We start from the raw sequence: 25,992 nt of genomic DNA, 5'->3' as shown, positions 1-25,992 counted from the left end.
GGGTTCTTGCTGGTACACAGGAGGGATTGTGGGAGAAGCTGCTTTTTGGTCAGGGGTCCTTCAGGTCTTTTGCAAAAGCCAAAACTCATGAAGGAAATTATACCAGGCCTGAGCTGGAGCCAGAGGAGAGGTCAGTTTGGCTGCAGCTGGGGAGGGAGGAGAGATACAGGACAGGATACTGATGCTACGTGTATGCAGCGAAGCTGGATGCCGAGTCCAAGGGCTCCCAGCCTCTGCCACGGCTCTTGTCCTCAAGCATGGCTCAGGAGCCGTGCACTTTAGCCCTAAAGGCATGGTGAGGGCCAGAGTACCACACAGAAGTGAGGACCAGGGATGGTGGGCCTATCCCCCGGTGAGCATGGCACCTCGGCAGGAGCCTGGGTCCAAGGGACTCCCAAGAATGCCTGGGATGGAATGCCTGCCAGGCCAGAAGCACTGGAACTCAGAGTCTACCATAATTTGATTAAAAGAAAATAAGTGTTATTTCTTGCACAGGAGTTTGTGGACTAATATTTCTACCTGCTACCCTTTGGGAATGAATTTAGGAGTGGCGGTGAATGAGAAAGACACTGGCAGGTTAGGACGGGGGTGGGGCGTTAGGTGAGAGCAGGCTCAGGGGCCCAGACGTGGGAAAGCAGAGGATGTGGAAGGAGCCACAGGCTGTCCTCTCTGGCCCAGACCACAGCGGTGGAGCTGCCCGGCCTTTGCAATTATTGTCCCTTCTGCCTGGAATAATTCTCAGCATGGCTGTTCTTCTAGTTTTTCAGGTGTCAGCTGAAAGGTCCCATCTTCACAGAGCTTTTCTGGGAGGGGTGTGCATGTGTGTGTGTGTGTGTGTTCGTGCGTGTGCATGTGTGTGTGTGTGTGTATGGTGGGGTGCGTGCAGGGAAGAGCTGTCAGATCACAGGACCTTTCAACTTGCAATCCTACCACTGTTCAGTTGCTTCTCTGTCATTGTTTTCTCTTAGCCCCTAATTCCGCAAGTGTCCTTCAGGCTCTGTCAAGCTCCAGAGTTTTGTAGCCAGGACAGGAATTGGGTCTAGAACCACTTTCTGAAAACCTGGGCATCTTGTTCCGTCTCTGGAGGAAGTCCTGAGATTCCTCCCGTGAAGACAGATGGCTGGCCACAGACAGCCTTTCCTCCTGGGCATTTGAAAGTGAAACACAGCTCCTCGGCAGCCCAGAGAATCACATCTGCACTCCCTGGGGCCTCCCTCCCCAGTGGCTTTGCACTGGCTGATATCACACACAATCCCAGGGTTCGGGGGATGGGGATCTGGGTAACAGCAGGAGATGCTGAAGGCTGGATGCAGAACTGGAGGGTCTTCTTTCTGAAACCTGCATCGCCCACCGCAGCCAGGGCCCTACCACACCTGCCAGGTTGGCTGAAAGACAGACATCTGTCTTGGCGGAGTACTGATCATTTCCTGTGGCCGATCTGGCTAGAAATCCCCAGAGAAAACCTTCCCCTCAGAGGTTTGGTCCCTTTGGCTCTGTTGAGGCTATAAACAGGAAGTGGAGAGAGCGGCTTAGAAAGGAGATAGCATGAGAATCAAAATAGCCACTGCTGATCTTCATTTTCTCCTTAAATTCCTGTTTCAGTTTCCCTTTAGTGTAAGTCAAGAGGGAGGTTTCCCAGTAAATCCAGGCCTCCCACAGTCCCCTGGCTCCCAAGCTTCAGCACAGACCACACCCCCAGGGCCACAGGGGTCCCTGAGTAGACAGAGGAGTCCCTCCCTCCTTGGGAGCGGTGCCCGAAAGGCCAATCCTGGGAAAGGTTTCCAGAATTCCAGACCTCAGAGCCTAGGTCCTAACCCTTTTCCTGTTCCTTCATTCATTCATTCATTTGTTCATCCAGTAAATATCTATCGGGTCCTTTCTGGGTGCCAAGCACTGTGCTGGACCATTGCACTAGGACTATTACAGAGAAAGAGGACAAGTCCCTGCTTTCAGGAAACTTACAGTCAAGTGATGGAGATAGATCCCCACATATCCACCTGCCCTCCTCCCTGCTGCAGGAAGAGCCCCGTTTGACCCACACATCACCTCAAACCCATGGATTTAAACACAACCATGTCAGCTTTCCCTGGGACACTCATCCTCAGCTTTCTGTTCCTGCCAGAACTTCCTTAAGCAAGTCCCTGTGGAGATTTTAAGACATATCTGCAAATCCTTTGATATTTCTCCCTCCAAGACACAGAGCCTAACTGCCCTCCCCTATATATGGGCTAGCCTTTTTTTCCCTTTTGATCCTTGTATATACCATATTTTAATGTTTAGGCATCCAGTCATTTGGCCTAATCACTCAGGACAGTTCTTGGTCGCCTGCACTATGTTCTGGGTCAGTGATGACTACATGCTCCGCTATCTGATATGAAATGTGCCTAGCCCTTCCCTGGATTTCTTGTTCAACCGCAAATAACCAACAATCATTGAGTTGCAGGCACTTTGCTGGGCTCATTCACGTACTCGATCACATTTACCTTTCAGATCTCCAAAGAAGAAAACCCTTTTACAAGATGTAGAAACGGAGGCTCAAAGTAAAATGATATGCATGAGAGTTCCTGTCCAGTAAATGGCAGGGTTGTGATTGCAATCCTGGCATTTTATTGGGTTTTTTTGTTTGTTTGTTTGTTTTGCGGTACGCGGGCCTCTCACTGCTGCGGCCTCTCCCGTTGCGGAGCACAGGCTCCGGACACACAAGCTCAGTGGCCATGGCTCACGGGCCTAGCCGCTCCGTGGCACGTGGGATCTTCCCGGACCGGGGCATGAACCCGTGTCCCCTGCATCGGCAGGTGGACTCTCAACCACTGTGCCACCAGGGAAGCCCCAAACCTGGCATTTTAAATCTAAGACCAGCGCGGCCCTCAGGCACACAGCTTCTTTTCTTTTAAAAGTACATATTGGGTCACTTTTTCTCTCATTTCTGTTTTGTGAGAACATTTAGGATCTAGTCTCTGAGCAACTTTCAGGCATATCACTCTTCTTGGATTGTATACTATATATATTGCTATGTAATATTTAAGTGTCATTTACTATAATCACCATGCTGTGCGTTAGAGCCCAACCTGCTTCTAATGAATAGAAAATGGCGGAAATGACGCTGGGTGACTTTGGAGGCTGGGCTAGGAAAGGTGACACAGCTTCTGCCTGGCTCCCTCTCTGGGGACACTTGTTCTTGGAACCCAGCTGCTGGACTCTGAAGAGCCCCTTGTCACCTGGAGAGGCCACAGGTAATGTTTTGGCTGACAGCCCCAGCTGAGGTCCCAGGGCACGGCAGAACCAACTTTCAGACACGAGCATGAGGGAGCATCAAGGTGACTCAAGCCCCAGCTACCATCTGACGACCGCTCCATGAGATCCTGAGCAGGAACTGCACAGCTGAACTGTGCGAGACAATAGTAACAATAACAACGACGACAATAACAGTAATAATAAATACTTGTTTTAGTTTTAAGCTACTAGCTTTGGGTGATTTGTAATGCAGCAATGGATAACCAGAACAGTAGTCTGTCCTGGAAACATTGGTGGACCTTGATTCCTCTACAGCCTTGCTGCTCACAGAGCGGCCGGTGGACCAGCAACATTGGACCACCTGGGAGCTTGTTAGAAATGCAGACCCCTGGGCCCCACCCCCTACCTCCTGAACCCAAACCTGCCTTTTAACAAGATGGTCAAATGTTTCACAGGCATGTGGAAGTTTAAGAAGCACGGCTCTGCAATATCTTTTTGTAAAAGACATTATTTTAAAGCAACGCTTTAAAAAATTCAAATACAAAAAATAATGTAACCAACCCCAACATACCTACCACCCAGATTTAACAGATAATAATAGTAAACATATATTTTGTACTCAACACTATTTTAATTACTTTAACTTAACCTTCATGACAGCCTTGTGAGAGAGATGCTACTAGATCATTCATCCCTGTGTTATACATGAGGAAACCAAGGACAGAAAGATTAGGTGATTTACTCAGGGTCATACAACTCATAAGCAACAGAGCTGGTATCTGAATACAGGGGGCTTGGTTCCAGGGCTAAGCTATTTTTTTCTAGACATTGAACACTTTGCCACCTCTTCCCTAACCCCCTGTATCTTAAATCTATCAAGTCTCCCTTGAAATGTGTCTCCAATTCATCCTTTCCTTTTTTGCATGGATGCCATCCTACTTTATGTAGGACTCCTGCAACACCACCCCATCCATTTTGTACTTCGCCCCAGATTAATCTTTCTGTAAATACTGCTCCTGCCATCCTTCCTGCCCAAACATCTTCAGTGCCTTGGCTCTGCCTGGTGTCTAACCAGGCTGACTTGGACTCCAAGGCCCTTGAAACCCGGTCCCACCTCTAGTCACCAACAGAAAACAGAACAGAACCCAACAGCATCACCCGGCCTCCATCACAACAGACCGACCTTCCAGGTTTGCTGAAACGTCTCCTCCTGCCTGGCTTTGTCTTTGCCTCCCTCCTCGCCGGGTCTCCTCGTCCTACAAACCCCGTTTCAAATCCCACCTCCTGGGCAAATTCTTCCTTGACTGCTTTTATAGTATGAACTCCCACCCCTGATGTCAATCAACACTAAGTAGCATCTTAATGTTTCCTTCTAGCTCTTTCTCTCTCTCTCTTCTTTTGGAGTATCTTCAATGACCAGGTACTGCATGAGGCATTTACTTTTTATTCGGCTACAACAGACACAACGTAAAATGTATTATTTTAACCCTTTTAAGTATACAGTTCAGGGGCATTAAGAACATCCACAGGGGGGTGCAACCCTCTACACCCTATTCCGGTCTTCCCCACAGCACCTGGTAACCTCTATTCTACTTTCTGTCTCTAGGAATTTGACCAGTCTAGGTACCTCATATAAGTGGAATCATACAGTATTTGTCCTTCTCTGTCTGGTTTATTTAACTTAGCATAATGTTTTCAATGTCCATCCACGTTGTAGCATGTGTCAGAATTTCATTTTTTATGCCCGAATAATATTCCATTGTATGAATATATCACACTTTGTTTATCCATTCACCTGTTGATGGACACTTGGGTTCTTTCCACCTTTGTCTAGGGATGGCTATTGGGAATAATGCTGCTCTGAACACTGGTGCACAAATATCTGTTCAAGTCTCTGCTTTCAATTCTTTTGTGCATGAAGCATTTACAGTTTTATTCTCAAAACAAATCTGTGGTAGGGATTGTTCTTTCCACTTCACAGATGAAGTAAATGAGGGTTCAGAGAAGTTAAGTCACTTGTTGAAGGCCACGTGCCTGGGGCTTAAATATGATTTTCCTGAGGATTCTGATTTCACTAACAAACACTTTTCCTAGAACAGATGAGGATCTAACTTAGTAAGGATTCTATAAGTCAAGGTTCAGTGTGTGATCTCTGTTAATGCTGATGGTAGTGACAGTGGCCAGAAACAGGTAGAGAAATGACATCCCACATCCATCAAAGGTGGGCTGGTACCTTCTCTTCCAACATGAATCTGGACTCTAAGCCTCTTGATGCATTAATTAAGCCTGAACACACTCTTGCCTTGAAGAACTAAATCTGCAGCACCTGGGGAGACCTCTGTGGCCTGAGAGTTATTTGCCTAATTAGGAGGAGTTTGGCATATAGGGTTAAGGAATAGAAACAGCTACACAGTTTGCTTCCAGAACAAACTGGTGCTCAGATCCACAACCCCTGGATCTGAGCCAGCTCAGGTGCAATAAGATCTCAGGATGAGGGGGGCAGATGTTTAGGTGGTAGACAGGGGGACTAACCTTCTCAGTGTCACCAGGAATGAGGGGTTTCCTGGGATGCGAGGTTTCACAACTAAAACCAAGAAAGTCCCAGGCAAACCAGGATAAGTTGGCCACCCTAACGTAAAGATCATGGGGGGAAAAATTACTCTTGTATCTGTCCCTTCCTTTCTTAGTTCCATTGGTTTAGACCTATAACCTCCTAGCTGGACCCTCCTCCTAGCAGTAACCCCTAACTGGCCTTCCAGCCTCACTCTCTGTCTATAGTTGTCCCTTTGGCAAACTGTGGCTCTGATTAAAAATCTTCAACGTTTTTCCATGAATTATTCAGAGCAAGGGCCATAACAACCAGGTAGTCAGGTCAATGAGGGACACAACCATAGTGTAAGACATTAGGAACTGGTGGGGATTGCAGCCAGGCTCACCTCAGACATTTCTGAGCCTGGGAGCAAGTATACAAATGGAGGACCACACACAGTATGTCTCAATATTTAAAAGTTGGAAATCAAGCTCAAATTAAAGAAACTGCATTCTCTCCTCCTAAGTTGGCAAATACACTTCATACTGACTCTGAAGGCCAAGTTCAAATTGTGTTCTTGGATTCCTAGGAGTCTTGAGACTTGGTGGTTCCCAGCGAGGTCCTCTGGCCTGTTACCCATATCTGTTCTCTTCTCTCTCCTGCCTCTGTCCTGCAACTGCAGGGGCCTTGCAGCCAATGTTGGATACCCCAGCCTGAATTTCAAAGCTCCATCCACACACACTGTTCCCCCAGCACAATCTGCTTTCCCTCGGTACACCCCTCAGCCATATTGAAGAGGTCCATGGAAGTGAGCTTGGCCCATTTGGGCAGAGAATTCTGAGTCCTGACATCTGAAGCACAGCGTGGATCAGGGGAGGGGTACAGGCAATTCCCCTTGCCCCAGAGATGCCTCACCCCATGGGAAAGGGTGCGACCAGAGCAAGACCATATTAAAGCCCAGGGCCCAGGACAGGGGCTCCTCTTCCTTGGGTCTAAGGTGGTACTGATCACGCCTCATCTAAAGGGGGCAGCTGACCTCAACTCCAGCTGATTCCTGCTTCCTGGGAATGTCCAGTGTTGGCTAGACCTTCTGCTTTTTCAAGAGAAGATAAAATTGTGGAATTTCTTGGTTGTAAATTCAAATTAAAACCAAACCAAACCAAATACCCTTGTATGAGTCAATACAATAAAGGCCAAACACAATACAGCCACAGGCCTGCCCTTGAACTCTCAGTTGCAACTTCTTCCTTGAGGAACGCCCGTCCCTCCACACACTGGCCTCAAGCCACTTCTTCTACTGCCTGTCCTCCCACCCTTTGGGTTCCTGTGTTCTACCGAATCAGAGGAGCAGACAGCCCCTGCTTCCCACCTCAGGCCTTTTGATCAAGGAGTTCCTTCTGCCTCGAAAACCCTCCTCGGCTCTCACACTTGTGTACTGACAACCACACTCATCCTTCAAGGGCAAGTGCAAACCCAACTCCTTCAAGACGCCTGCCCTGATGACTCCTGAAATTCTGGACCAGGACACCACAGTGTGAATCCTAGCTCTGCAATTTTATGCAAGTCACAAGTGCTCTGAACCTCCTGTGTAAAATGGGGGGACATTTCTATCGACCTTGAAGAGCTACTTCTTGTGAAAGCTAAATAAGATAATATGTAGTAAATTCCTGGCAGTCCAGTGGTTAGGATTCGGCGCTTTCATTGCAGGGGCCCGGGTTCAGTCCCTGGTTGGGGGACTAGGCTCCCACAAGCCACACAGCACAGCCAAAAAAAAAAAAAAAAGGAAAAAGATAGCATGTGTTAAAACATTTAGTATAGTTCAGGGCATTTTATCAGTGCTCAGTAAATGCTAGGAGAATAGGAAAGCAAATTTGAGCATCTGCAAAACTTTCTGTAAAGTACTAGACAACTTTTTAGACTTCATGGGCCATATGGTTTCCTTCCCAAGACAATATGTAAACATGTGGGCATAGCTGTGTTCCAATAAAACTTTATTTACAGAAAGGGGCAGAGGGCCGGATTTGCCCCAAGGGTCATAGTTCCTGACCCTGTTTCGTACCATTCTTAGGGCTTGTTCTCTGCCTCTCAAAGCTGTGGTTACTACTCATACTAATAGCTAATGCTTTAATTCTGCCCGTGATTACCAGGCAGCATTGAAGACACTCTACAAGAGATTTAACGCTCATCACCATTTTATGTATAAAGAAACAGAGGCACAAAGAAGTGGCAGGTGGACTTGAGAATCAGAACTTGGAGCCGCTGTTCAGCATGGGTTCAGGCCTTGGGCAGCACCTACACCATCTTGTGTGAGTTTTTTTTTTTTATTTTTTTAAAAAATTAATTAATTAATTTAATTTTTGGCTGTATTGGGTCTTTGTTGTTGTGTGTGGGTTTTTTCTTTAGTTGCTGAGAGCAGGGGCTACTCTTTGTTGCAGAGCACTGGCTCTAGGTGTGCGGGCTTCAACAGTTGTGGCACATGGGCTCAGTAGTTGTGGCTCGTGGGCTCTGGAGCGCAGGCTCAGTAGTTGTGGCGCATGGGCTTAGTTGCTCCGCGGCATGTGGGATCTTCCCGGACCAGGGCTTGAACCCCTGTCCCCTGCATTGGCAGGCGGATTCTTAACCACTGTGCCACCAGGGAAGCCCTTGTGTGAGTTTCTTGATTGTTGGTGGATGAACGTGCATCTGCAAAGGGCTTTAAGCCACCCTCCTCCCTCTCGTGTGCTGTCAGTTGTAATTATAACTACTGAACACACCCAAAGGTGAATCTCCTCCAGCGACAAGTGTGAGCAGCAGACAAATGGCACAAGCCAGGGACCAACGTCCTCTGCTGAGTCTCTAGTGGCTGATAAGTACTGGGTCTGAGAGTGTTTTGCTTTCTGTCTTTAATTCTTCCTCTTCATTGAGTGCCCATAGGAATATGGAACTAATTATAAATGGCAAAGAAAAAAAGGAAATGATTTTATGTGATGGCAGACTGTCCCACAGCGTTCTGACTGATCCTTCATACCAGTCTATCTGGGTAAAGGGCTCTTGCTGTGCCCTGAGCACCGTGTCTACATCACTGCCAAAGGATCAATGGAAGGAAAGGCCAGTCTCAGGTGTGGGGATGGCTGACCAAGCAGAGACGCCTGACTACATGCTGGAGGTATCACGGCCATATGCTTTACCACCCAAACTGGAACACTACCAAGAATTAGGCTGGGAAAACATGTGCAAAGTGGGATGCATTGTTACTCTGGTCGGAGAAACCTTTCTAAGTGGCCACTGGTGAACGTTTCACACCTGGGGAGTACTCTGTCCTAGAAAGAAGAGCAACTGGCCCTCCCCTTTTCATTCTGGTCCAGGATCTCAGCTATGACACCATGAAACATTCATCCATACCATGTATTTTATACTGTGCTATATGTAACTGGAGAAAATCAAGGAAGAATAGGCCTGGTTCCTGGGAGTATGTCTTGGTTACTGGTTCTAAAGAATTAGTCTATAGTCCTTAGAGTTAAAATTGGCTCTTGTAATTTGACATACTACAGCAAGTTTACTATGGGTTTAATGCTCTGTTTGTAATGTAAGTTTCTGGTTGATTTTCACCTATGTGTTTCAAGGAATTTCCATACTACCTAAGCATGCCCATGTCTGAGCATGGACAGTGGGCATGTTGTGCACTGCACAACTCTAAGGGCACCATTCACACCATACTCTATGTGAATGGAGCCCTCTAGGATTATGCAGTGAGCAACCTGAACAACAGGACACTAGCCCTGCTGGGAAACTCTAGTTCCATCTCCCATCAGCCAGAACTGGTGTACTTCATCAGCCTAATCCTTTTTTTTTTTTTTTTTTTTACATCTTTATTGGAGTACAATTGCTTTACAATGGCGTGTTAGTTTCTGCTTTATAACAAAGTGAATCAGTAATACATATACATATGTTCCCATATCTCTTCTCTCTTGCGTCTCCCTCCCTCCCACCCCTCTCGGTGGTCACAAACCACCTAGCTGATCTCCCTGCGTTATGTGGCTACTTCCCACTAGCTATCTATTTTACGTTTGGTAGTGTATATATGTCTCTCTCTCTCACTTTGTCACAGCTTACCCTTCCCCCTCCCCATATCCTCAAGTCCATGCTCTAGCAGGTCTGTGTCTTTATTCCCATCTTACCCCTAGGTTCTTCATGACCTTTTCTTTTTTTTTTTTTCTTAGATTCCATATATATGTATTAGCATACAGTATTTGTTTTTCTCTTTCTGACTTACTTCACTCTGTATGACAGACTCTAGGTCCATCCACCTCACTACAAATAACTCAATTTTGTTTCTTTTTATGGCTGAGTAATATTCCATTGTATATATGTGCCACATCTTCTTTATCCATTCATCTGTCGATAGACACTTAGGTTGCTTCCATGTCCTGGCTATTGTAAATAGTGCTGCAATGAACATTTTGGTACATGACTCTTTTTGAATTATGGTTTTCTCAGGGTATATGCCCAGTAGTGGGATTGCTGGGTCGTATGGTAGTTCTATTTTTAGTTTTTTTAAGGAACCTCCATACTGTTCTCCATAGTGGCTGTATCAATTTACATTCCCACCAACAGTGCAAGAGGGTTCCCTTTTGTCCACACCCTCTTCAGCATTTGTTTCTAGAGTTTTTGATGATGAGCAGCCTAATCCTTACACAGCTGGACGCCCTCAGGGTGATTGGCTGCCTGCTGTCTGCTTGCCTAGTCACTGCTAAAAAGTACTAAGCCTCCACCCACCTAAATACCCTTGTCCTGTGAGGCACAGGACAACTATTTTGTCTGTGCTCTGCTGTTAAACTTGCCTGGAATCTGCTGATAGAAGTTCAGTCTCTCCTCTTGCCTGACAAGAGAAGACCCATGGCTGTCAGCACAATACCAAGCCCCTTTTTTTCTGACAAAGGGGGAGAAACTAAAACGAAACCCCGACTCCCCCCCTTTTTTTTCTTTTTTTGCGGTATGCGGGCCTCTCACTGTTGTGGCCTCTCCCGCTGCGGAGCACAGGCTCCGGACGCGCAGGCTCAGCGGCCATGGCTCACAGGCCCACCCGCTCCGCGGCACGTGGGATCTTCCCGGACCGGGGCACGAACCCGTGTCCCCTGCATCGGCAGGTGGACTCTCAACCACTGCGCCACCAGGGAAGCCCTCCCCCATTTTTTTTAAGAAGGACTCCTGACCCGTCCTTCCCACTGAGTCTCAGGAGCCAAGAGCTGGCATTAAATCTTGATTGTGTTTTCAACACATAGTCTGTAAGTCTGTGCCTCAGGATGAAATCAACGAATTGAGAGAGAAGAGATGCTGCTCCTGATCCACTTCTGCAACGAGAAAGTGAGTCTTTCGCTATATGAATGCAGAAGTCCCAAGTAAAGGCTCAGCCACATATAAGGACAGTAGGAGTTCAGAGGACAGAGGAAGGCTGATAACAATGTGTCAGAGGCAGGTGCAGGCAGAATGAGACAAAGGCACTCAGCTGGGCTGAGTTGGATGACTAAGACTTCCCAAAATGTGGGGAGGAAAGAGCCTATGCTAGGTGTGTCCAAAACAGCATGAGTAAAGCTGGGTGAATGTGGCCAGGGGAGGGTGGGTGTGGGCTCCTTAATTAAAAATGCGCATTTATGTTAGGAATCAGGGGGACCTGAAGTCTGGTGAAGAAGGGAGATGGAGGAGAAGATGTTCCGTTTTAGCAAACTTTGAATTTCAGAGAGAAGAGTTTGATCTTGATTCTGGAAGGAAAGAATAAAAAAGCAATTCTGTTTTATTAAGTCGGGAGGGGACTGGTCTTGGTGATGATGAATGCTCCTACACTTGCAATGAAGGATTTCATCACCCAGCCGTGGCTTCAGAAAATAATCTGAGAATTCTCACTTCTTCCAACGTTCAGAAAGAGGAATTTTCTCCTGAGACCTGAAAAGACCTGAAACCAAACTATCCTCAGCCAAGCTTCAGACAACTAACCCCATTCAGCTGGAACTTCCACGACTAGCTTTTTATGTACTGCTTCTGACGTTCTTTGCATCAATATCAATACGCCCATGCTTAGTTAACTGTCCATGGCATTCTGCAGAGCACAAAGGCTAAGTGCCTGGCCCAAAGACACAGAGCTATCAAGGAGCAGAACTGGTTTATTGATTTCAAATCCCGTTATATTGGACACTCAGCTTTGGGGCAGAAGAGAAGGACTTAGGGAAGAGAAGCACTGTCATTCTGTTGCTGCATTCCTCAAGGTTCCTTTGGAGAAACCATCTAGACTAGATGGGCGGTGGTGCGTGTCTGCTACACTCACCTCCCAGGAGACTCTAGATGCATATTTACCAACCCTCCAGGATTCTCTGGGTCAGGAGAGAGTGGGGCACACAGATGTCAGGCATTAGCCCCTAATAAGGCCAGTCTGTTTATATTTTTTAAAGGGAATCCAAATTCTGATTTTTAAGTCTTGGTGAGTCAGTTGTTCACCCACTGAATATCATACACAGGAAAATGGCCACTGGTTTTCCATTGGGCTTGGAAAGACCCCAGAGCAAGGCAGTGATGGGGGATTTGCCGAGGGACTCCTCAGGGCCAGGCCAGGGCGGTGGTGGATTGCTTATGTGTTGGCTTTTAAAGGCCAGGGATTTCAGGATCTTTTAGGAAAAACACTCCTCAGCTTGATGTATTTCTTTCTTTTCTTTTTTAACTGTAGAGAAATACCTTTGATATTGACATCCACGTAGTATGTCGCTCAGAATCATCTTAATGGTCATCTAGTAAAATTACTCATTTTATAGATGAGAAAGTTGGGGCCAGAAGAGGGAAAAGGACTTCTAATTCACACATGAATGACATACCTGGGACAGAGCCCAGGCCTGGGTCCCCTCACACTCCAAATGCCAATTCTGTCATCTCATGTTTTTGTTGTTTTCAAAACAGATCCAAGAACTTAGAATTCAGTGGTTTGGTTGATAACGTAGTATTGTGTTGAACATTTTGCAAGCTGAATTGCTCAAACAAATGGGAGAAAGAGAAATAAACATTCAGAAATCTATGCTAGATTGAGTCCTCTAGTTTCATCTCATTTTTCTCTTGACTTATTTCTCTATTTCTTTTGGCTGCATTTTTTCCTACAAACTTCTTCAAATACTTTTCTTTTGTAATGGGAGAGAAAGGAGAAAGGAAAAGCAGAAAGAAAAGTCTTTAAAACATCCCTAATAGAAGCCCTACAAGGTAGGTATTATTCTCATTTTATAGAAGAGGAAACCGAGGCTTGTTGAATTGAAATAAATTGCCAAAGATTACCAAGCTGACCAATGACAGACTTGGAACTTGACTTTGATTCAGACACCAAAGCCTACATTTTTTTCTTGGTTTGCAGAACCGAGACAAGGATTCCAGCCTGGACCCCTCCTGCCTGCTCTGGGTCCTTCTGTGCTGTGGTTTCCAGCCCTAACTGCTCATGAGAATCACTTGGAGCCATTTAATAAATGCTCCAGGCCTCACCCATACCTATTAGATCAGGATCTCTGGCATGGAGCCCTAGTATAATTATATTTTTAAGAAAATGTTCCAGATTCTAATGTGCAGCAAGTAAGAAATGAGAACCAGAGAGCATGGTGCTTCCTGGGAGAATTAATGAACTTTTTGAGAAGATCAACTCATCCTACAGGTGGGAGTGCACCTTGTGTCAAAAACAGACTCGTTCAGTAGAGAAGAAGAGAAAAGAGAAGAATAGAAGGGAAACAGGAAGGGAAGGGTAGGGAAGGGACGGGAAAGGAAGGGAAAAGTTGAGATTCCCTGAGTGGTTCTTTTTCCATTAAGTTCTGCTTATTCTCTAGTGCTGAGCCAGTTTTACAGCCTGCATTGACTAAATCCCCGACTCTACAAAAGCCAACCAAGAGCTCTGCTGAGCAGGAGTCAGCTTACTAGAGCTCAGAAGAGGTACTGAAGCTGAGGGCTGGAGTGCCTTACAGTAGAGGCAGCCATTGGGCCCCTGTGCTTGTCTACTGCATCACTTGCCTACCGCATCACTTGCCTACCGCATCACTTGTCTACCGCATCACTTGTCTACCACATCACTTGTCTACCGCATCACTTGTCTACCGCGTCACTTGTCTACTGCGTCACTTGTCTACTGCATCACTTGTCTACTGCGTCACTTTCCCACTGTATTTGGAAACTCACATCTGATTGTATAACTTTGCACAAGTAGGGCAGATGGAGCCCAGTTAGATCTGATCCCCATCAGTGAAAAACTGCTTATGCCAAAGACAGCTCTAGCTGGAACAGATGTTACTTTTGTTTGCTTAAATGATGGAGATCTTTACTGGAGAGTTTTAAGTTTGCTGCTGATGTATTCAATTCATTCCTTATAAAAGGAATGGCTTGTTGGGCACCTGGTATAACAGAAAAAATCTGAAGTCACCCTGACCTGGATTTGAATCCTAGCACTGTGTTTCTGCTCTTACTTCCTGTTGCTTTGAGCAAGTCACTTTGCATTTCTCATCCTAACTTCAAAATGAGGAGCTGGGATTTGTTAAGGGAATGCAATGAAGTAAGGCAGTGCTTCCAAAATTTTCGGGGTAGATGAACATGGCATTAAATAACACAGAACCACACAGTGAGAAAATTATTACTGTTTTGATTTTCTTTCATGCCATCTGATTATATCGAAGAGATGGGGGTATATTTTTGATATGTTTCTAACCTGGCTATTCCTTCCTTTAACAATGAAAGAGTTGGTCTCAGGTAACTGTATGTATTACTAGGCAACTGTATGCAGCTGAAAATTAATAATGCTAATGAACATTTATTTCAACAGTTACTTCTATGGCATGTGCTGCCTGCTTAAGGTAGGGCAAAAAAGTTACCTTTTAGGTCAAAGACGTGGTTAAAAGAGCAAATGAGGGTCCACTGGTGGTACACATACAGGACAAAAGTAATTAAGGTGATACCAAAAGTCTAAGTTTATGAAAAACTGAGTTAAAGTATGAGACAGGATCTCACATCAAGCCTCTGAGTAGAGTGAGGATTTAGTCAGTCTCCCAGAGAAAAAAGAAAGGACTGAATCGGTCCTTGCACTCTGATTTGAAATAAGTTCTTTACGAGACAGAATACGTAGACTCATACGAGTCTACATCTTCTGATGGATGGACGATTCACACTGACTGTAGGATTTATGTCACCTCCAGGTTGTCCTCAGGTTGACCTAAGAACCCTGGCCTTAAAAGGGTAGGTCTGCTGCTCATATTTTCTATACTCAGTGACTTGGAAAGAGAAAAAAAAAAATTGGAAAATATAATTATCATCTTAAATTTTTTTAGCCTTTAGTTAAAATTTTTTTAAAAAGAAAGAAAATACTAGATCACAGTGATTTATGATGACAAGCCATGGGAGGAAAGATCCCTATTTCATCGGTTCTTTGAAATAAACTTTATGCTGATTATTACTCTTAGCAAGATAAAGAAGTGAACGTTAGAGAATATTACTATTCTGTGACCACATGACCTCAGGAGCACGATAAGAGACTAAGGATTAGGAGGGAAAAGGAAATCACATTTAAATTTAAATACATACGGCCTTTGCCTCTTGTTATTTTTCCTAAGAAGGGATATGAAGCACCAGAACTAGTCAACAGTTGACTACAAAAGTTTTTGATTATTTTTCCAGGAATGCAACTTTCAACCATGAAACATGATGCCACAAAGTTCTTAAAACATGACATGGTTCATTTAACCTAAGAAATAGAGAGTAGCTGAATCTAAATACTCTAAGTTGTTGTAGGAAATGAATTTTTTTCTCCTGAGTTGTAAATGAGCTCACCAGCCTTAGGATAATCTATCATTATAAAGTCATGTGAGTCTTGCTGCTAAAAAGCTCAAGCATCAAATTCTGATATTGGCTTTCTGCTTATGGGCTGTTCAAAAATTTTAAATGCTGCCATCAGATTTAAGTCCAAACCCAGTGCAAAGCCTTATTCTTCCAAAGGAGTTCAGGAGACTTCATCTCTGGTTCTGGCTCTGCCATTATCTCGCTATGGGTAAGTTTCATCTTGGACCCAGCCATATAATGAGTAGATTATGGTACATTAGGGGTAACCCACAAATGCCAACAGGTGCCAGGCAGGTAATATAAACAAAGGAAGCTGGCCAAGAGTAAGGTAATAGGAAGTGGGGGTGAGGACAGTGAGTAAGAGAGTATGATTCCCCCAAAGGGGACAGCTACCATCAGCTCCAGGCACCTGTCAGCCAGGAAAACAGGTCCATTGTTGACAAAGCCTCTGAAATGTCAAGAGAAGCTGGAAATCTGTCTTTTAAATGGCAGTGAATTAAAAATGATTTTAAAACATGATGCAGGCAAAACCAACATAACCACAGGCCAGATGCAGCCGGCGGCTAACCATTTTGTGACTTCCGCATTAGATGATCTCTTTGAGCTCCTATAGCCTTAACTTCTAAATAGCAAATTTTGGCTTGTGTGTGATGCCCATATAGTGGAGGATTTGACACTGTTTGGGAAAAGCAGGAGAGGAGCTGGGTTGTTGGAGACACAGTGTGTTCTACTGGTGGTTGCAGAAGGGTGATAGAGCCTAGATCAAGAGGCACTGGCACAGTGCCATAGAATACTGTTCCTCTTAGCTCTTATGACGGGGCAAAATAATGATAACAATATTAACAACAACAACAACAAAATCTCCTGTGCTTATTCCGGGATGGACACACCATTCCTATACGAATGGGGAAGGAAAAACTGTCCAGAGGGTGATTAGCCCTCTGCTTCCCCTTTGGGAAGGAAGTGCTGCAGAGACACCTCCCATCCTCCAGGGGCAGTGTTATTACAGAGCGTTTGCTTGGGTAGATAAAGATACAAAATAAGAACTGGTGCCATTTTGTCTTTTTTGGGCACAGATGGCTCTGTTATCCAAATCTTTCTGTATCCAGTCTCAGCTGCATCCCCATACCACTTTTATAACAAGAGCTTCTGTGTGGAAGAAAGTAAAGAGAGCTGAGCCTGAAACTTGTTCCCCAAGCCCCATCCCAATTTTTAGCTCTGCTATATTGAGCAAGGTACTTACTGTCTCCTTAACTCAGTTTCTTCATATATGAAGGAGAATATTAGCAATGTCTACCTCATAGGGTTGATGTAATATTAAAGGAAATCCTACCTATCCAGGGGAAGTGCCTAGCTTTAAGTATGGAACTATGTTCCCTTCCGAAGTTCTTATTTTCTCATCTAAATTCCTCTTGTTATAATTAGGGTTTATCTGATAATCTTTTGCCCTTCATGATGGGAAACTACCCCTGGAATAGAATTATTAGATTGAACTATAGGGAACTGTCAATATTTAACATTACTGATTTACTAAATGGCGATTTCATATGGTTCAATATAATACAAAAGCAGTCACAAACCCAATGTAGGAAAAAGCAGCTTCCCTTTTATACTGGTTCTGAAACACATCTGAACAGCTTATTATGATTACATTTGGGAAAAGTAAGACCTTTAGTAGAGGAACAAACACTTTTTCATCACAAGTAAACTAACATTTGTTATCTACTTCCAGCTTACAGAGTGCTTTGTGTAAATATAATTTCCCTTAACCCACAACACCACTGGGGATGGATGTCAGCACACAGCTTTTCACACACTATTCGGAATGTCACTGCAGGTATGCCCTAGAGTTGTGGGGTGTATAATGGTCTACCATGGTTCCAGTCTGCATGTCCACACACTAAAGAGTATTTCAATTAACAAAAAGAATAATGTCAAGAAAGCCCTGCCACTTACTGTGTAGGATGGATTTGATAAGATGTAGTTCCACAAACACTAGGATAAAGTGCATAGATGCCCAGGGACAACCCAGGTTTCAAGTGCCCAGCACTTTTGACAAGGACAAGAAGTCCTTGCACTTCCTCAGCTTTCTATTGGTTGAAACTATTGTTAATTTCAGCGTGGCAGTCTGAGGCACCATTCAAGTTTCAATCTTGAGTTATCTTCTATGCATAAAGACACCAGAAAAAAAAAAGTCTACTACAGAACCCAAACAGATGAGAACTCCCCAACTGATTTATTTCATATCCTCAAAGAAAACAACTGTGACAGTTCTGCAGGTGTCATCATACCTGCCCTTTGTTCATTTTCTCTTGCAATAACTTTTTTTTTTTTCAGTACGCGGGCCTCTCACTGTTGTGGCCTCTCCCATTGTGGAGCACAGACTCCAGACGCGCAGGCCCAGCGGCCATGGCTCACGGGCCCAGCCGCTCCACGGCATGTGGGATCTTCCCAGACCGGGGCACGAACCCATGTCCTCTGCATCGGCAGGCGGACTCTCAACCACTGCGCCTCCTGGGAAGCCCCGCAATAACTTTTTAACATTTCATTGAGTACGTACTATGTGCCAGGCTCTGTTTGAGGACAGGGGTCAGCAAACTACAAGCCTGAGGGCCAAATCTGGCCCCCACTCTGTTTCAGTAACTAAAGTTTATGGAACCTAGCCACACTCATTCATTTACATGTTGTGTATGGCTGCTTTCTGGCAGAGCTGAGTAGCTGTGACAGAAATCATGTGACCCACAAAGCCAAAAATATTTACTCTCTGGCCATTGAGAGGAAAAGTTTGCTGACTCTATTTTAGAGAAAGAGAATACAGCATTAAAAAAGAGAAACAAAGTCCCCATGTGTCTTGAGAGGCTCCTGTTTAGAAGATCGCACTGGATGAACTCTTACTACTTAAACTAAGGGGCAGACCGAGCTTGACCCATGGGATCAAAGTCAATGCCACTGCTGAGGGCTTATAAGGAACAAGAAAAGGGATGACAGGTGTGGAGACAGATGTGCAAGAGGGGGTTAGAGAAAGGATTAGTTAATGTGGAAACCAGCTGGAACAGGCAGGGCACAGGGATTCCCACCGAGGGGCACCCAAACCTTTGGCTGGGTTAGGTGGCACATGTATCAGAATCACCTGGAGATATCAGTAAACATGCAGGCTACTGGGCCCCACTCAGGAATCTGAATTTGAGTTCCAGAGGTGTGGTCGAGCTTCCACATTCTTAGTGGGTGCCCCCAGGTGATGCTGAAGCAGGCTCAGGTTTGAAAAGCACTGGATTAGCGTTGAGTTTTAGTGAGCAGTCGGAGGTGCTCCCCACGAGGTCTGGCCTGAAGTCCACTCATGGCAGGTGAGAAGGGGAAAGAACCGGGGCACAGACACACAGAGGTAGATGCAGTGAAAAGGCAGTTTATTGTCTATTAATACTGTACAGAGGAACAGAGAGAAGCCACAAGTACAGCATCGGCTGTCGCTGGCAGTGTTATTTCTGAAGTCGGTTTTTGTTTTGCTTTTCATCTGAAGGAGACAGAACAGTCAAAGTACACTTCAGGTTACAAAGTACAGCAGCTATAGCCCAGCAAGTCTAATTCAGAGTCAGCACAACAGGCTCCCAACCCACCCGCAATCAACCACCAAATGGATATATTTACAGTGATGTCACTCACCCCGAGTGAGCTGCTAAAGCCGAACATTCCAGTCAACAACCTACATTCACTGAAAGCTGCATCAGACACAACATTTTCTGGAACCCCTGTATGATGCTGACTCTTTTAAGTCAGGAGTTTGAGAGGAGGAAAGAATGTTCCAGAACCCCACAAAGGATAGGACTCTTTCCACTTGCCAGAATGGGATATGACAGAATTGGAGTTGGAGCCACACACAGACCAGTTGAGATCAGGCATTGCCCGGTGGTCTCTTTGTACATAAAGACTGACTGGATGTCTGCCTGACCACCTCATCTCGAAACCGAGAGGTTCCCATAGTAACAAGAGGCTAGGGCACACGGCCTCTCCCTACCACCCTCGGGCAACTGCATAGTTCTTTCATTTCTGGAGTTGTTGCCATGACACTACGGTTGACAGTTGGGCCTGAACTGGGCCTGTTGGAGGGGTTCTGATGATGAAGAAACTAAAATGATTTGCCTGGGAACCAGAGAGGTTATTTTTCTTGAAATGGAGAGTATGTCTGAGACCTTGCCTTGTTGGAAAAAGGCTCTTGGTCTTTCAGGGTAGTAGATAAAGATCCTATCCTAGGAAAGGATGCTGCTTGGGAGGAGAGTCTAACAGGAAGAGGGAGCAGATTCTTAGGCTTGACCTCTGACCTCTGGGGTCAGCCAGACAGATGAACAGGTGTGGGTGAAGATCTTCACGAACCCGAGTGTGACTGTGATGGGAACTCAAGAATTTGGCCGAAAATTGAGGAAAAAAATCCAAAAACTCTAAAAATTCAGTATCTCCTTTATGGATGGATAAGGATAATTCTTTCCAGTCTCTACTTAACTCTGAAAATAGGATGCAGCCTCATTGATATTTACAAGGTCAAGAACTCCTGGTAACTTTTATATTGTTGGTTTATACATTTATGCATATTGTGTACATTATGTAGATGGCCAGATGCTTCTGACTCACCATTTTGCATGTGTTACTCAAATGTACCACAGTGAGTGGTCCCTTAACTTCAAATGTAGCAATTACTCCTTGAATATGTGAAAGAGTTGAACTTAGACAATTGCTGGGCTTAGCTTTCGTTTAAAACAGCTATCTCCTTCCAAAAGATCGTTCTGTATTATTAAAGGTGTGGCTCAGAGAGCTATCAAGCCATATAACAGGCTGTCTAATGACAGGTATAGAAAGCTGGATCGTACAACCTAGGACTATTGGGAAACACTGGATTTCATGCAGTGCTGGTGCCAGGGCAGGTCACGGGACCTTTGTTCATGCCCCCCAAGGTCTGGGCTAGTGCTACAGAACTCGCCAGAAAGTTACCTTAATGGAATGGAGAAATAATCAATCAAGGGTGCTCTCAAACTCAAGCTTCATAATGCATCTAAATTTCATTACAAAAATATTTTTCCATAAAAAAATACATAAATGTAAACTATTCCATTTCTATAATCACTCCCTACTCCCATGTATATCATGCCACTTGTCTTACACTAGAACGAATGGGCACACCCCTCAGGTAAGGCTCCATCACACCATTTGAGTCCATCTCTCTCACTTTTTCAAGCTATGCCAATTGTGCTTAAAAATATGCTCCCAGACCCAGGTAGGTGGGGTCCACAAGTTCACCTCCCGTACAGTGGGAAGGACTGCAGGAGGTCACACATTGCATGAAGCCCACCCCAGGAATGTCAGAGTGGGATAGTGCAGGCTCAGAAGGGAACACAAGGAAGTATTTGGTTGGTAAACATGCAGAGGCAATGCCCAAGCTCTGCCTACTTTATTCCACCTGGGCCAGACCTGCAAGGTTCTGCCTCAGGCTCCTGGGACGAAATTCACAGCTCTGAAGAGGGCTGGGTAGGGGTGGGGAAGAGAATGTTGTGTTCATACAGCTTTGGAATACGACCTGTGATTCTGAAAGGATAGAAAAGAACATAAACAGTGATGCTAAGGCAAACTTTCAAATGGCACATCAGAACGCTTTTTTTTTTTTTGTCATTCATTTTGTTAACATCACAAGGCAAATACATTCTGTAAACATATATACCATACAGTACGTTAACCATAGGGGGGGGGGGAAAGAAAAAGCCACCCTGTCATTCTTTTCTTTATTTCTGTTCTTTTACTCCAGAAGGACTGCCTGAAGTCTAGAGGGAATTTTGTGGTTCATAAGATGTACTTTTCTTTTAATAAAAATGCAATGACTTGCAAAAAAATAGCCCCAGGTGACTAGAAAGAGGCAATATGGGGAGAAGGTGAACCTGTAGAAACTTAGAAAATAGTCACAAAATATTAAAAAGTCATTAATTTCAGGAAACATTTTGTTTCCCTGCTTAGTAAAAGAGAGCACTGAAAAAGTTTTACAAAAGTTAAGGCTGTCCAGATCTTTGATGCAGAAAGTTTGTGGTTCCCCAAAGATATATATTATATTTTCACATTGAAAGCAAGTTTTTTTGTGCTACAGTTCAGACCTTTTTATTTTAGACTGGAGTGGAGAGGGGACGCAGAGGCCTATTTAAGTCATATAAAAATTAAGGGGTAGGGGATGAGGTTGGTCTAAGGATCCCCAGGGAAACTGCTCTTTGAAACTTTCAGGATGTAATCTTTATTCTAGCCTTTTCTACATTCAAATACTAAGTATTTTGGTTTTAAAATGGAGATTTTATCATGTGGTTTGCTGAAGCTATGAAAATAGAGACACATAACAGCATTGCGCTCCTTGTAAGAGATGGATTTTTCATTTTCCCTAGAAAAGGCAGGGAAGTTTTCTTGATTAGACCAGAAGAAGTCTACACAATGAAGGCGAACTGGCAGCAGGAATCCCAGATGCCATCTTGCACGTTACTTGGAGACGTTTTGCGATATATACCATCACTCCGTGTACCTGCTGGGTTGTACTATCCAATAGGACAAAAGATACCTTCTGGCTCTATCCTAATCAGTGGAGCTACATATACCTTGATTAATAAACTGAGGAGCTTCTGAAACTTTTAACTATGCTGAGAATTCATGGTTTCAATAATGAATGTACATGTCGCGAAAGTACAACATAAAACTACTCTAGCCTTGGAATGGTTTTTGTTGTAAACAAAATAACATTGCAGGAAATGAGAATATTCCCACAAGGAATGGGCCCTTTGGTGGGTTAAACTCCACAAGTGGGTCTGGTGACAAACAGAGATGGCTGAGCTTCTAGATTTTAAGTAAGAACAAAAGAAATCCTCTCTGCATATTTTGTCTAGGTTCATCTGTGTTTTACATTGACAGGGTTAGTTTCTTAAAAAGGAAGAACTGGTTTAGTGGTTCAGTTTTTGCCTCTATCGCCATATTCCCGCCACCTCTTTTGCTACCCACTGGTTCATTGGCATTAAATAAATGGTGTTTGTCAAGGATGTTCTGTGGTCCCTTGAAATGGTGTTCTGCAGGAAGTGAAAAGAAATAAGCTGTTTTCAGACTTGGCCTCAACATTTTGCTCTAGAGACGATATCGTAACTCTAGGAAATTATATAGAGATGATTTCCCCCTTTTATAAAAACTTGCCCCTAACAAAAATAAAAAGCCTCCTTGCATGTAGGAAAACCATTTATCACCAGAAAGTAAAATGGACTAGGTGGGAATCTGAAGCAGATAATGCGTCATTAACATTTCAGAAAGAGTCAAATCAAATGAACTCTAGAATTTGAGTTTTCTGAAAGCCTTTGAATAATTTTAGGAAACCATGTTTGGGGTTTACCCAGAAAAGGATTCCCTAGCCCCTCGTCCTCTCTACTGCCAATATTGAGTGATGTCGCTGGACACTGTCAAATCATTTTTAGAGGCAAATAATTTTGCTTATATAAGGAACATAATATAACTGTGGGTAAACGAGGCACAAGGTAAAAAAAGAAAACCCCTTAATTTTGTCCTACTGCACATCAAAGAGAAAAAAAAAAGTCAAGGGTATACAAGTCATCAAGATTTTTCAGGATATATAAGGTTTATCATTTTAACTCTTAAAGGATCTTTAATTGCATGCCATTGAGAATCTGTTTTAAGCAAATGCAATGACCCTCTTTGCCCTCTTTCTCCTCTTGCCATTTAAAGGGTTCTGAGTATATGATTTGAAAAGAAAGTCCAACTAACCATGAGCTCAAAAATGATCATGGTTTTTCAGCTTTATTACTGATTCTCTAATTAGTCTGGTGATGTAAGTCAATACCCTGTATTTCTGAAGGGCGTGATACCATACATAATAAAGTGTTTACAGAGACAATGCCAGTACCAGCAGGGAAGGCAGAATCTTCACAATCACAACTCTGTTTATATTTTCACTATGAAGGGTAGTTCCTTTTCTCTGTAGATGGGATTATAGGTCTCATCCCGTAAAAGTACTGGCTGAAGCTGAACCTCCCACTGCAATAGGAAAATGAGGCAAGCTACACAAATACATACGCCATATTCAAACACACCTTCGTTTACTGTGGCCACACATCATTTTAATAAACGTAACACATCTTACTTGAAAAACCATTGAAATGATAAGCTTTACCAGTAAAAGTAGAGAGAGAACTCTAATTCATATAATTTGCTAATCCCTATACTAATTATTGATAAATGAGAGCGCATATTATCATTGGTCTTTTAAATCTCACGTGTGGTTTTGTAGTGAGAGGTAAAGACCATTTTCTTCATGAGAAACTAACTCACTGATGGAAGCGTAGGTCAGGGAATGATCTGTCCTGAAAGACTCTGGTTCTGTTTATCAAAAGTACACCCAAGGCTAAATTCTATCATTCCACTCACTAACTGTGCTTTTAAAAACTCAAACTGAATAGTCTTCATCCCCAAATGAGTAAAAAAAAGGATAAGCTATGGGAAACTTTTAGATTGTTTCTTTCTAAATAAATTATTAAAATCAGAGATTGTCCAAGACATTGAAGCTGCTTTCTTTTTCTCTGTAAATAGGTTTCTCGGGAATGTCTTCTTCTTTTTTTTTTAACCTTTAAATGATGCTAAAATGACCATTTGCTGAGGACCATGAAGCTGAAAGTTTATAGGCAGCAAAACCAGATATTATTTCTAGATAATAGAACAGTTTTATTCAAAAAAAGCTTCTTTGCTGAACCTGAGATTTAGAGATAATTCCCTCAGCTGTTCAAAACCAAGCCATGGATGGAATCATCTTAGAAAGTAGAACTTAGCTTGTTATTTTTTTCCTTCTTTAACTTTTTTTGGTTTATATATTGGTGATAAAATGACTTACTTTGTGCTCGTTAAAAATGTAATTATTTGGGAAAGATTAACTTTGAAAATTAAAAAATATTGGTTTTCCCCCTTTAATTGGAATAAATATAATTTCAAGCTAAAAAATTAAAAAAAATAATAGATTTAGCACTAAGATAGCTATTTAGGACAAACTGAGTTGGTTCTGTAATAAAATTCTCTCAAGGTCACCTTACTTTTTCCCTCATCTACTTTCCACAGAAGTTAAACTTGATGTAGTACATCTTACCATATGTTTTTTGAAACTAGGTTCTATGGAACGTAGATAATTTTGTGAATTATCTGCAACAATGTTATGAACATTCGGGCAAAAAACTTAAAAGATATCTCTGAAGCTATTTTAAAATCAATTCAGGGCTTCCCTGGTGGCGCAGTGGTTGAGAGTCCACCTGCCGATGCAGGGGACACAGGTTCGTGCCCCGGTCCGGGAAGATCCCACATGCTGCAGAGTGGCTGGGCCCGTGAGCCACGGCCGCTCAGCCTGTGCGTCCGGAGCCTGTGCTCTGCAACGGGAGAGCACAACAGTGAGAGGCCCGCGTACCGCAAAAAAAAAAAAAAAAAAAAAATCAATTCAAAGGTTACAGCTTTATTTCATTACTCTATTATTATTTTACTATATTGCTTCCCTTTGGTTTTATTATACCTGTGGCTCTTTGCTTTGGGGGAATGCTAAGAATTTAAAGAATTGTTCATTGTGTTCTAGATAAAAACCATCCTTTGATGTTCTGGAATCTTCAGAAGTTGAAGAAACAATGCTTGAAGAAGCTCAGCTATGTGCCACTCACTCAATCAGTATTTGTGGAACGAATTAAAATACTTAAGGTGAGAAGATAGGTCTTTCTTCATCTTTTAAACATTTTTTACATTTTAAAGTTTTAATTCTGTGGGGTGGGTAAACCTACACGGTGATGGTACGCGAAATATTCTCTTTCTCATGGGGACACAAAGAAAAGAGTCCAGATGGAAGGCTCTGGAATTAATGGGGCAGGTGAGATGAAGAGTTAATTCAGGAACAGCACCGTCCACAATGGAGCGGAAGCATCACAGCAACCACTGTAGGTCAGAAGGACTGTTTTAGAAACATGGTCACTATAGAGAAACTCCTCAAAATGACCCCTTCGTTGAAAACAGATGAATATGATCAGAAAATATCCATGAAAAAGAAAACAATATAAAAATTTACACTCTTTTTTTTTTAGAGAAAAGAAGCAAGGCTCATGGGTTCGCCTAACTTTGGAGATCACTGCTGATGCTCAAAACAATGCTTGTTTCATGTCCTTAGAAAGTTAAAAATGGTGCTTCTTATATAAAGGGTCCATCAGTTAAGTCATAGAAAGAGAGACAGCTGCTGATGGGCAGGTTATGGAATCAGTCCCTACAATTCAGTTATGACAAGCACTGGGTTCTTTTCTTTTACATCAATTTCATTTGTTTTAACAGAAAGCCAGAGATGCACAATACTGTAACCTGGAAGCTTATATAAGGCAGCAGAA

General features: G+C 43.6%; 1 protein-coding gene across 2 annotated transcripts in view; it reads right to left on the bottom strand.

The window, feature by feature from the left end:
• The window catches only part of PALM2AKAP2 (PALM2 and AKAP2 fusion), a gene marked incomplete at both ends in the record, with an annotated part of 349,406 nt that overhangs the window by 174,799 nt on the left and 148,615 nt on the right, over positions 1-25,992 (bottom strand). The window lies entirely within an intron of this gene.

Source organism: Hyperoodon ampullatus, assembly GCF_949752795.1.
Source record: "Hyperoodon ampullatus genome assembly, chromosome: 6".
NCBI classification, from domain to species: Eukaryota; Metazoa; Chordata; class Mammalia; order Artiodactyla; family Ziphiidae; genus Hyperoodon; species Hyperoodon ampullatus.
This window is presented reverse-complemented; position numbering and strand designations above follow the sequence as displayed.